Source organism: Megascapheus bottae, chromosome 3 (assembly GCF_031878675.1).
Source record: "Megascapheus bottae isolate mThoBot1 chromosome 3, mThoBot2.hap1, whole genome shotgun sequence".
Classification (NCBI taxonomy): Eukaryota; Metazoa; Chordata; class Mammalia; order Rodentia; family Geomyidae; genus Megascapheus; species Megascapheus bottae.
In genome coordinates, this window is record NC_143511.1 from 21,844,604 (window position 1) to 21,855,956 (window position 11,353).

Here is an 11,353-nt window from a genome sequence, read left to right on the forward strand (position 1 = left end):
ACTGGGTCTGAAAAATGCTCTCTCTGCCCAATAAATAGAATTATTTCAAGAGTGGTCAAAGGGTAAATTGGTAATCTCTGTATAAAGATGTCCATGGGATAACGAATGATTGCTGCCCCAATGTACTATGTTATCTCTCATCTCTTTTGCTGTCCCTTGGTTATCTCATATTGTTACAGTATTTCACCTGGTTATCTGATATATTGTATATATGCATATTGAGTTATTTGAAGTCGGATAGGGAAGGGAGGAAAACAAAATGAGTGGCGGAGGTGGGGGAGGGAAATGGGGACCAAGACATGAGAATGGGAATCAATGTATGTGAAGTAATGCACCTTCTATCTAGTGAATATAATGTAACCCTTCTATTAATTACAATAAAAATATATGAAAAAAGATGTCCATGGGAACCACAATTGAATAATGAGAAATTGCCTAGGAAATGGGGACAAAAATCCATGAGAAGGAGTATCAGTGTGTGAGAAGTAGTGTACCTACGACCTGGCAAATATAACTGTAACCTCTATATATTAACCCGATAATAAAAAATAAAATAAAATAAAAAATTATTGAAAAGGTGATTTACAGAGGGGTTACAGTTTCATATGGCAGGTAATAAGTACATTTCTTTATGAACAGTATCTCCTTTTCCCTTGTCTTCTCCCAGTGTTTTCCTTCTCCTGCCAAAGTCCCTCCCCTCAAATTGTATAGTTTATTTTCAACACAGTGTCTAGTGAGTATCACTGCTGAATTGAGTCACCCTTGGTCCCACGGCTTCTGTGCTTCCCCTCTCAGGACTGTAGTATAAGTCTGCCTCGGTTTTCAAAAGTTGTCAGGGGGAAAATTAAATGGACTGACAAGAGGATGGAACAATTATTTCACTATCTGAGTTCTACTTACATTGCATGTGGCAGTGCTCCACATTTGAGGATATGGTAGCGTGTCCTATTGTCTGGGTATAGCCATTTAATCCTGCAGTCTGAATGAAAGTGACATTAGCAGGGATATTTTCATGAGAAAGACAATAACGTAAATGCCCTTGTGGTAAGGACAGCCATTACTGGCAGAAACACAGGAAGATGAGTAGAGAAAAAGAGCAAAAAAAAATAGCGTGGTTCTGGTAGTGTTCACTCATTAGTTTCATTAACTATGGGTTCTGCTGATACCTTTACCCAGCTGGTGTCATTATTGGAATTGGGGGTTTGATATCCAGCCCTGAGGATGCTATAAAATACTAGTGTGCCTAACACATGAATCCAGACACTTCCTGTGGCAGACACTGTGGTAAAGATATAAGGAATAATAACCCAAAAGTTTAAACTACCTGAGCTGAGCAGTTAGCTAGATGTTTACGTGAGCTGAAAACCATTTTTTCAGAAATGCAGGGGGCTCCCAGTTTCTTGGGGCAGCTGTTCCACATTTCTCTGGTTACCTTTCTTGTTGCAGGAGCTTTCATGGGTGATATCCCAACTTCAGTTCTTGAAAATTCAGCTTTTCCCCATGCTGCTTTACTGCACTCTCATGGCTTGGTACCTATTTTCTGGACATGAAATTCAGCTAAGCATCCTTCACCAGCCAGCTTGTAAAATTGATTCTTTGGAGTTTCCCCATCTGAGTAGCTAGGGTTGTAGTTATGAGACATTAATGTTTAGCTTGTGAATGTTTAAGAGAATTTTCCTCTTTGTTTTCAGTTATTAAGATTCTTCTCTTCCTTAGAGCTCTTGAGTATTAGAAGTGGGTTGTGAATGACTTTAACTCTTAAGTAAAATGAAGTACATCAATAAATAAACAAGATACAGGGAAGATAAGATAAAATCCAAAGAAGAAAAGAACAAGCAAACAACCAGTGTTCACAAAGCTCCATATCAACAGATTGGCAGGCACTCTGGTTACAGACAATGAAGGACAGTCTGGCTGCTCACATTCCCTTGGGTAGAGAATTGAAGGCAACTGGCCACTGCTCTTTGATTTTTCATCTATTGAATACAATGTGTCTACATTTTGGGAAGATTTTGGTGAATGGATAGTAAATGAGTGGAATATTTATTGCATTGATTTCATACAGAAGAAGAGAAAGTTAGTTCTTGTTCATAAAAGGAGGCAAGAGGGGGGCTGGAATGTGGCCCAGTGGTAGAATGCTTGCCAAGCATGCATGACGCCCTGGCTTCCATTCCTCAGTATCAGATACAGAGAAAAAGTGGAAGTGGTGTAATGGCTCAAGTGGTAGAGCAATAGCCTTGAGTTGAAGAGATTGGAGACAGTGCTCAGGCCCATGGTCAAGCTCCACAGCCAACAAGAAAAAAAGAGGGGATTGGTAAGGCTTGGCTACAAAAAGAGGGAGGTTTGGACTTTGATACAACATATATATATATATATCACATATGATATATAATATACATATTCCATATACACATTCATAATATATATAATATACATATGTATGTATTAGATGAATATTAGTATTATTTTAGATACTTACAATATTTTTCCATATGTTTTTTTCATTGTAATTGACAGAAGGGTTATATTATATTCACCAGATGATGCATTACTTCACAAACATTGATACCTTTCTCATGTCTCGGTCCCCATTTCCCTCCCCCCAACCCTGCCCATCATCTTGTTTTCCTCCCTTCCCTATCCTATTTCAAATAACCAAAATGCATATATACTATATACCAGATAACAAAGTGAAATACAGTAACAATATGAGATAATCAAGGGACAGCAAAAGTGATGAAAGATATCATAGTACATTAAGGACAACAATCACTCATTATATGGCTTTTGTTTCTATATCCTGGAAGTCCTTTCATTTAGCGTCATACTATATGGCCTTATGTTTTTAGGTTTTGTTCTGTTGTAAATCTCTGCTAGGAGAGTCCAAGATTTCTACTGGAATGTTAGTATTTTTGTATTCATTATTGTCTTATGTGACATTATTATCTCCTATATATTTTCAGCTTTCATTAAAAGTTATTTCAAAAGCATTTTGTAGTCTCCTAACTGTATAGATAGGCACTAAATATGCTACAAGACAATAACATTAGCCTCACAATTCTATTAACTAATTCTTCCAAGAGTATATTCGGATTATTACATGTTGTACACAAGAAATTATATCACAGGTAGGCTTATTAACTTCCCTGTTCTTTCACACCTTCTGAATGACAAAAGCAGAATCTGAGTTCTCTCAGTTTGTTCCAAGATATGTGTTTAAAACCATTGTATAAACACAGGTCTCACTGAACATTTGTAAATGATTAAACACTGTAATGGCATATGCATTTCATCACAGGCTAAGTATAGGCATGATTTCTTTATATACTTCTCTATCCAGGTCCAAAAGTACATTGTTAAGCAACCCAAATAAGAATAGGCAACAGAGAATAGTACCAAATGCATTAGGGAATACATTTGTCAGAACACATAAGTCCAAGAGATTATCATTTCTCCTTAGATAACATTGAATATTTAAGTAAGACCAAATTGCAAAGGATTTACAGAATAAAGCATAGCCAATATTGATTTTTTATTTTTTAATTTTTTTTAAATTTTTTTATTGTAATTAGTAAAAGGGTTACATGATATTTGCCAGATAGAAGGTGCATTAATTCACATACATTGATACCCTTTCACATGTCTTGGTACCCATTTCCCTCCCCCCATCACATCCCCACCAGTCTTGGTTTTCCCCCCTTCCCTATCAAATTTCAAATATCCAAATACAAATAAATTCAATATATCAGATAACAAAGTGAGATACTATACCAATATGAGATAACCAAGGGACAGCAAAGGAGATGAGAGACAACATAGTACATTAAGGACAACAATCATTCGTTATATGGCTTTTGTTTCAATATCCTGGAGGTCCTTTCAATTAGCTTCACATTATATGGCCTTATGTATCAAGATTTTGCTCTATTGCAAATCTCTGCTAGTAGAGCCCAAGGTTTCTACTGATTATGACGAATGAGGGAAACCATTGAGCCTAAGTTCCTTTGAGTCTGGCTTACTTCACTTAATACGATTTTTTCTAAGTCTTTCCATTTCCTAACAAATGGGGTGATGTCATTCTTTCTGACAGCAGTATAGAATTCCATTGCGTACAAATACAACAACTTGTTGATCCACTCATCAACTGAGGGACATCTAGGTTGGTTCCATATCTTTGCTATGGTGAATAGTGCTGCAATGAACATTGTTGTGCTAGTGGGTTTAGTATGTCCTTGTTTCTGGGTGATTGGGTAAATGCCAAGTAGTGGAATTGCTGGGTCATAGGGGAGTTCTATGTTTAGCCTTTTGAGGCACTGCCACACTGCTTTCCATAGTGGTTGAACGAGTTTGCACTCCCACCAACAGTGTAGTAGTGATCCCTCCTGGCCACATCCCCTCCAGCATCTGTTGTCATTCGTTTAGCATTGTAATATTGCTGCCATTACCAAAACAAACTACCCAACCAGGAGTGACTAATTGATTTCCAAAGATTATTATATTTTGAAACATTACATTAAAAATTACTGTGCTACTGAGGTTTTTAAAGAATAATAATTCCATATTTCAGAGAAAATAGGGATGAGTGAAACCAAATTTTATTAAGGTAAGACCTGGAATTTATCCAGAACAAGAATTTGTTTTCCAAAGAAAAATGAATGCCTAATCTTATCAACTATAATTAAGTACTACTATTTCACCAACTGCTACATGGCTAAGAAATATCCTTTCAGTTCTCTTTCAGTTTATGCCTAATGGGACAAACTGCATAATGGACACCAGATTCACAATTCATTGCTTGTGCATTACTGAATTACCCCATACCTGTTATTAAATTATTGAAACTATAGGATGAATTAAATCACCACTTCCTTTACTTAAATATGAACGTTAGTATATTACTTATGTTTAATATATGTAGTATTAAAATACATCAAATTTTTGTATAAAGTATTTATACACAATTTTTCATATATAATACTTTATAGTTTGCTAGAATCTGTAATAACTATAGGAGCAAAATTATTATGAAAATGAAGGACATTTCTACTTACATTTTTAAAGTTATATCAGAAAAGAAGGTAAACATTTACCTCTGAATGATATAAAAAAAGAAATTTTCTTTTTCTGAGTACTTCTACTGAATGTATATTTACTGAAATCAATAGATAGTACTTTTAGACCACTGCAAACTATTACAGAATTCTACTACAAAAAAGAAAATTATTTATTTGAGAGAAAATACAATTTGTACAAGAAAACATGTCTCCTAAATAAACTGAAAACCTTAGCCTTTTCATGTTTAGTCATCAGTTCAGTATTAAATAAGTTTCATCTCTTAGTAACATAAACAAATTCATAGAGTATCTACTGAAATATTTTTGTCTCCACAGTACAAAAAGTTATATCAAATATTCCCTAATGGGAGGGTGTGGGAGGAGGGAAAAGGGGACAAAACATGAGAAGGGGGATCAACATTCAAGAAGTAATATACCCACTACCTGGTGAATATAACTGTAACCCTCTATACATTACCCCATCAATAAAATACAATTAAAATATTTCCTAATGACCCTAATAAGAAATCATCAGAATATTTGTTTCTACTTTTATAATTTTATAAAACAATAGCTAGTATTCACAGGTTAATCAAATTTCTCCAACAAAATATTTATAACTAACCCAGTGAATATAGTTTACATATAGAAAGTAATGACGGACTTTCTAACAAGAGTAATACAGTACCGTAATAAGATCACCCTACCTTCTAAAAGACTGTAAGATCTCATTTAACTTCATTTTTGTGGTAGACAAGAGATCTTTACTTTATTTAACTCCTAATAACACTTGCCAAGCCAACATATTCATTGAAAAGACATATGCGTTCCCAATATATCCTTTCATGTACAATATTTTTATATGTGTGCATGAACCAATGTTAGAAATACAATTGTCCATTGTCAATTTCCCAGGTTCTCTCTGGATATCTTAAAAACTAGAGAATGAAAAAAATTCCTATCTTCTAAAATGTCTGTTTCAAAGTTGTTCTTTGTAGGCAAACCAGAAATAATTACAACAGATTTTTCACTCCAGGAGAAACTATTTGAAAAAGAAAGAAGAAAAATTAATAGAACTTTTCCAGGAACAAGAGCACAGGCACATTTTCTCTTCATCTTCTTGCTGTTCTGTCTGATAGGAAGATCCACATGTGACATCAGCTTCCCTGTTTGTTGGCTCTGGCCATGGACTACTGCACTGTGAATAAGGGTATCCACCCCTGGTCTACATGCTGAGCTGAAGTTCTCATTTCATTATGTGTGCCTTCATAGAATGAAACAGGATACATCTTATCTCCTACACTGTATTTGACTTGGGGACCAGTGAGTGCAGGTATAAAATCTTGCATTGTAAAAGAAAGGAAGAATCTGGAAAAAAAAATATCCTCACAGGAAGCTTTATCCCTTCAGCCCTCTTGAAATAACTGATGCTGACTCACTTGCTTTTTGGACACATTTCTTATGGCTAACATTTTTATGTCACTTGATTTTTCAGTTCTTAGATTAGCAGTGTTGCTTGGCAACACAACAATATCTTAGACATTTTCATTTGATTTACCTAGATCCAAATTTCAAACTTTCAGAAAGAAAGACGATTGTTTTAAGACTGAGCATTTTATATCTGTAAGGAAAGAAGATATTCAATTAAACTGTACTCTTTTAACATAAGAAATTCTAAGGTTTATTTTTTGCTAAGGAATTCCATTTATAGCTACCTTGCCATTTCCTTCAGTCTGCAACCCAGCTGTTCTCATCACTACCCACACTCAACCACAAGAAATCTCTTTCCATATACATTTCACTCATAGTTTCTGATCCAGACAGAATTGCATGGAAAAATACAAATAATGCCTGCATCTCAATGCCATCACATGATAAGGGAAAGGGAAAGAGGAAGGAATGATGGAAGAGAAGAGTAAAAGGAAGAAGGTAGATGAAGATAGAAGAAAGGAAAGAGAATGGGTGGTAGAGAGAGATAGAGAGTGAAAGAAAGGAGGGAGGAATTTTATTTGTGTTGACTGTCATGAAAGAAATTGCTTTTCTTTTAAAATAAAATTTATTTTTATTTATACTGGAGTTTGAACTCAGGATCTTGCACTTACTACGAAGTTGGTCTGTCATTTCAGCCACACTTTCAGTCCTTTGATGCTTTTGTTAGTTTTCAAATGCAGCTTCCTTGAGCCACCCTGAACTTCAGTTTTCCAATACAATCTTTCTGTGTAGCTGAGATGGCATGCATGTGCCATGGGATTCAAGACTTATTGATTGACATGTGGGTAATTTGTTACCCAGTCTGTGTCAAACCATCTTCTAGCAATATCTGCATCCTGATTTGCTAAGATTACAGGTATAGAGCACTGCACTTGACTGCAATTGTTTGAAAAAGAATTTAGAAAAGCAATAGAAATTTCTTAGGAAAGAAATAGGTATTTAGGCATATCTATTTCTAAAAGGAAATGTCACTAAGATTTAAATTGAAATTCCAGCTGTTTGCTAGATACTTGGGAATAAAGAATCTCTTTTCTTTGGTCTGGGCTAGCTCCAAAACATAGTTCTCATGCCTTGGCCTTCTGCCTAGCTGAGATAACAGCTGCAAAATGTAATAGAATCTGTTATACAAATGGTGTTGCAACAATCGAACATACCAATGCTAAAAGGTGAAATTTTTAAAATACATTTTTCCAAATATACGAAAACTTCATAAAATGCAGCAAGACAATCTTGACAAAAAGACCAGAACAGACATCTTAGCAAAGTAAAGGGAAAAATATTTGACATTTTAATGTCCTTAAATAATTAAAAAAAATAAAACAGCAATGAATTAGAGAACAATGAGTGGAATCCAATACTCCAGAAAAATAGTAGAGATATTTCAAAATAGAATGTTTTAATTTCTTAAAAAAGTAAATATACTGGCCGTGACGAGGAAGCAGAAGAGGCGGCCATGGAGCTGGCCTACGTGGAGGTGGTGGGCTCCTCTCCCGCGGTGGCCGAGTCTGCACCAGGGGAACTGGGCGGCCTCCCTGAGTGTAAATGAGAAGTAGTTCACGATCAGTTGCTGCCAACACGAAGTTCCTCGTCCAGGATCATAGTACACGTGGATCTGGATTGCTTTTATGCACAAGTAGAAATGATCTCACATCCAGAATTGAAGGGGAAACCTTTAGGAGTTCAACAGAAATACGTGGTGGTTACTTGCAACTATGAAGCTAGGGAACTTGGAGTTAAGAAACTTATGAATGTCAGGGATGAAAAAGAGAAGTGCCCCCAGCTGATATTAGTCAATGGAGAAGACTTAACCCGGTAAAGAGAAATGTCATACAAAGTTACAGAATTGTTGGAAGAATTTAGTCCCATTGTTGAGAGACTTGGATTTGATGAGAATTTTGTGGATCTAACAGAAATGATTGAGAAGAGACTTCAGCGTCTTCTAAGTAATGAACTTTCTGCAGTGACAGTGTCTGGTCATGTATACAATAATCAACCTGTGAACCTCCATGATATCATGCATCTGAGACTACTTGTTGGATCTCAGTTGGCAGAAGAGATGCGGGAAGCCATGCATAATCAGCTGGGGCTCACTGACTGTGTAGGAGTAGCTTCTAATAAACTATTGGCAAAATTAGTTTCTGGTGTCTTTAAACCAAATCAACAGTCCTACTACCTGAAAGTTGTCAAGATCTCATTCATAGTTTGAACCACATAAAGGAAATGCCTGGTATTGGCTATAAAACTGCAAAACGTGGGGGCCGGGAGTTTGGCCTAGTGGTTAAAGTGCTTGCCTAGCATGCATGAAGACCTGGGTTCGATTCCTCGGCACCACATACATAGAAAAAGGCCGGAAGTGGTGCTGAGGCTCAAGTGGTAGAGCTCTAGCCTTGAGAAAGTCCAAGGACAGTGCTCAGGCCCTAAGCTCAAGCCCAGGACTGGCAAAACAAACAAACAAACAAACAAACAAACTGCAAAACGTCTTGAGGTTCTTGGAATCAGTACTGTGCGTGAGCTCCAAACCTTTTCATCCAAAATATTAGAAAAGGAATTGGGAATTTCCGTTGCTCAGGGTATTCAGAAGCTCAGTTTTGGGGAGGATAGCTCTCCTGTCATGCCCTCAGGACCACCTCAGTCTTTTAGTGAAGAAGATTCATTTAAAAAATGTTCATCAGAAGTAGAAACTAAAAAAAAAGATGGAAGAACTTCTTGCTAGCCTTTTGAACAGGGTATGCCAAGATGGAAGGAGGCCCCATACAATATGATTAGTAATCTGTCAGTATTCATCAGAGAAGCACTGCAGTTGTAAGAGTCGTCAGTGTCCTATTCCATCCCATGTCGTTCAGAAGTTGGGGACAGGAAATTATGATGTGATGACTCCAATGATTGATATACTTATGAAACTTTTTCGAAATATGGTGTATGTGAAGATGCCATTTCACCTTACTCTTTTAAGTGTGTGCTTTTGCAACCTAAAAGCCCAAAATACTACTAAGAAAGGGCTTATTGATTACTATCTAACATCTTCATTATCAACAACTTCACACTCTGGCAAACGCAGCTTTAAAATGAAAGACACACACCTAGAGGTTTTTTCAAAGATAAAGAAACAAGCTCGAATTTTCTACCAAGCGGAAGAATTGAAAGTATAAGAACTGGGGAATTGCCACTGGACACTACAAATGTTTCTAAAGAAAAAGATGTGAGTGAATTCCCACTCTCTTCACTTCCAGAGGAGATTGACTAAGAAGTCTTCAAACAGCTTCCTGCAGATATTCAAGAAGAAATCCTTTCTGGAAAAGCTAGAGAAAAGTTTCAAGAGAAAGGAAGTTTGAGTTGTCCTCGATCTGCTTCCAGAGGAGTTTTATCTTTCCTTTCTGCAAAACAAATGAAAGCTATTCCATTATCTTCTAGAGATAATTTATCCAGTAGCAAGCAAGTATCCTCTACATATCCTTGTGAACCAGGAACATCAAGCTCAAGTAACAGTAATTCCTGTTACTCATCTAGCCAAAACAATTACTCATACTATATAGACAATCGAGTCAAGAACCTAAAGAATCTCAAGGATTTCATTTTTCTAATATAAACACTACTGCATCTGTTTTCCATTCATTTCCAAATTTGCAGAGTGAGCAACTCTTCTCTAAAAATCGAAGTACAGACAAGCCATAAGCAAGCAGCAACAGTTTCTCATCAAGAAGGACTTAAAGAAAAAGGAAAGCAAGATTCTGCTTCAGAAAGAGTCACTTTTCCATCTGAAGTTGATCCTCAAGTTTTCTATGAACTACCAGAAGAGGTCCAGAAAGAACTGTGGGCTGAGTGGAAGAGAGCTGCATCTGATTCCACATAGTACATAAGTAAGCACAGCCACAACGGGGGCTTAACATTTTAAGCAAGGGAGTTATCATATTTCTTAGATTAGTAGGATTTGCAGCTCCTCTTAAGCACTGATATTCAATAATGTAGAAATCCAGTGGTCATAAGAGGTACATTCTGATACAAAGCCTAAAAATATAACAAAAACAATAATGTAAAAATATTATCTTCTAATTTCCACAACTATTTTATGTTGCTTTCCAATAAAAGGAATCTCAATATCAAAAAAAAACCAACTAAATATACTCTTACCATTTGCTCCAAAGTATACTCAAAGCTGTCTACCCCCAAAGAGTTGAAAACATGCCCCCACAAAAACCCATCCTTGAACATTTACAGCTGACTCATTCCTAATTGTCCACACTTGAAAGAAACCAAGATGTCCTTTAATAGATGAATTTTGTAGATGAATAGAAATTCAGATAATAGCATATAATTCAGTTCTAAAAGGAAATGCTATTAAGCCATTAAATAAAAACTATGACTAGCTTAAATGCATACTGCTCAGTCAAAGAAGCTAGTCATTTGCAGAATGACTCCAACAATGTGAAATTCCAGGAAAGGCCAAATGATGGAGACAGTGGTCTCAGAACAGTCAGAGGAGAAAAGATTTTATAGTAGAGAAGAGGTTATGTATTATAATATACTAGTGGATGAAAGTTATTATTTCTTTGTTCAAAGCCATAGAATATACAACATCAAGTGTGAGCTCTAGACTAGGGACCATGGATGATAATGATGAAACAAGAGGCTTAATCAATACTAACATCATAGCTCCATAGTGAGTGTGCAGACAAAGAGAGACCACAAAACTTTGGTACTTTAAAAGCTCAACTTTGCCATCCATCAGATAGTGTTCTCTAAAATAAAGCTCAGTTGTTTTCAATATCTTCCTTTCAGGGTATTTATATATTTTTATGACTAGTTTCCAC

At 36.1% G+C, this 11,353-nt stretch overlaps 1 pseudogene; it reads left to right on the top strand.

The window, feature by feature from the left end:
• The window catches only part of LOC150065050 (DNA polymerase iota-like), a 51,224-nt pseudogene extending 40,829 nt beyond the window's left edge, over positions 1-10,395 (top strand).
• Positions 10,396-11,353: the final 958 nt, after the last annotated feature.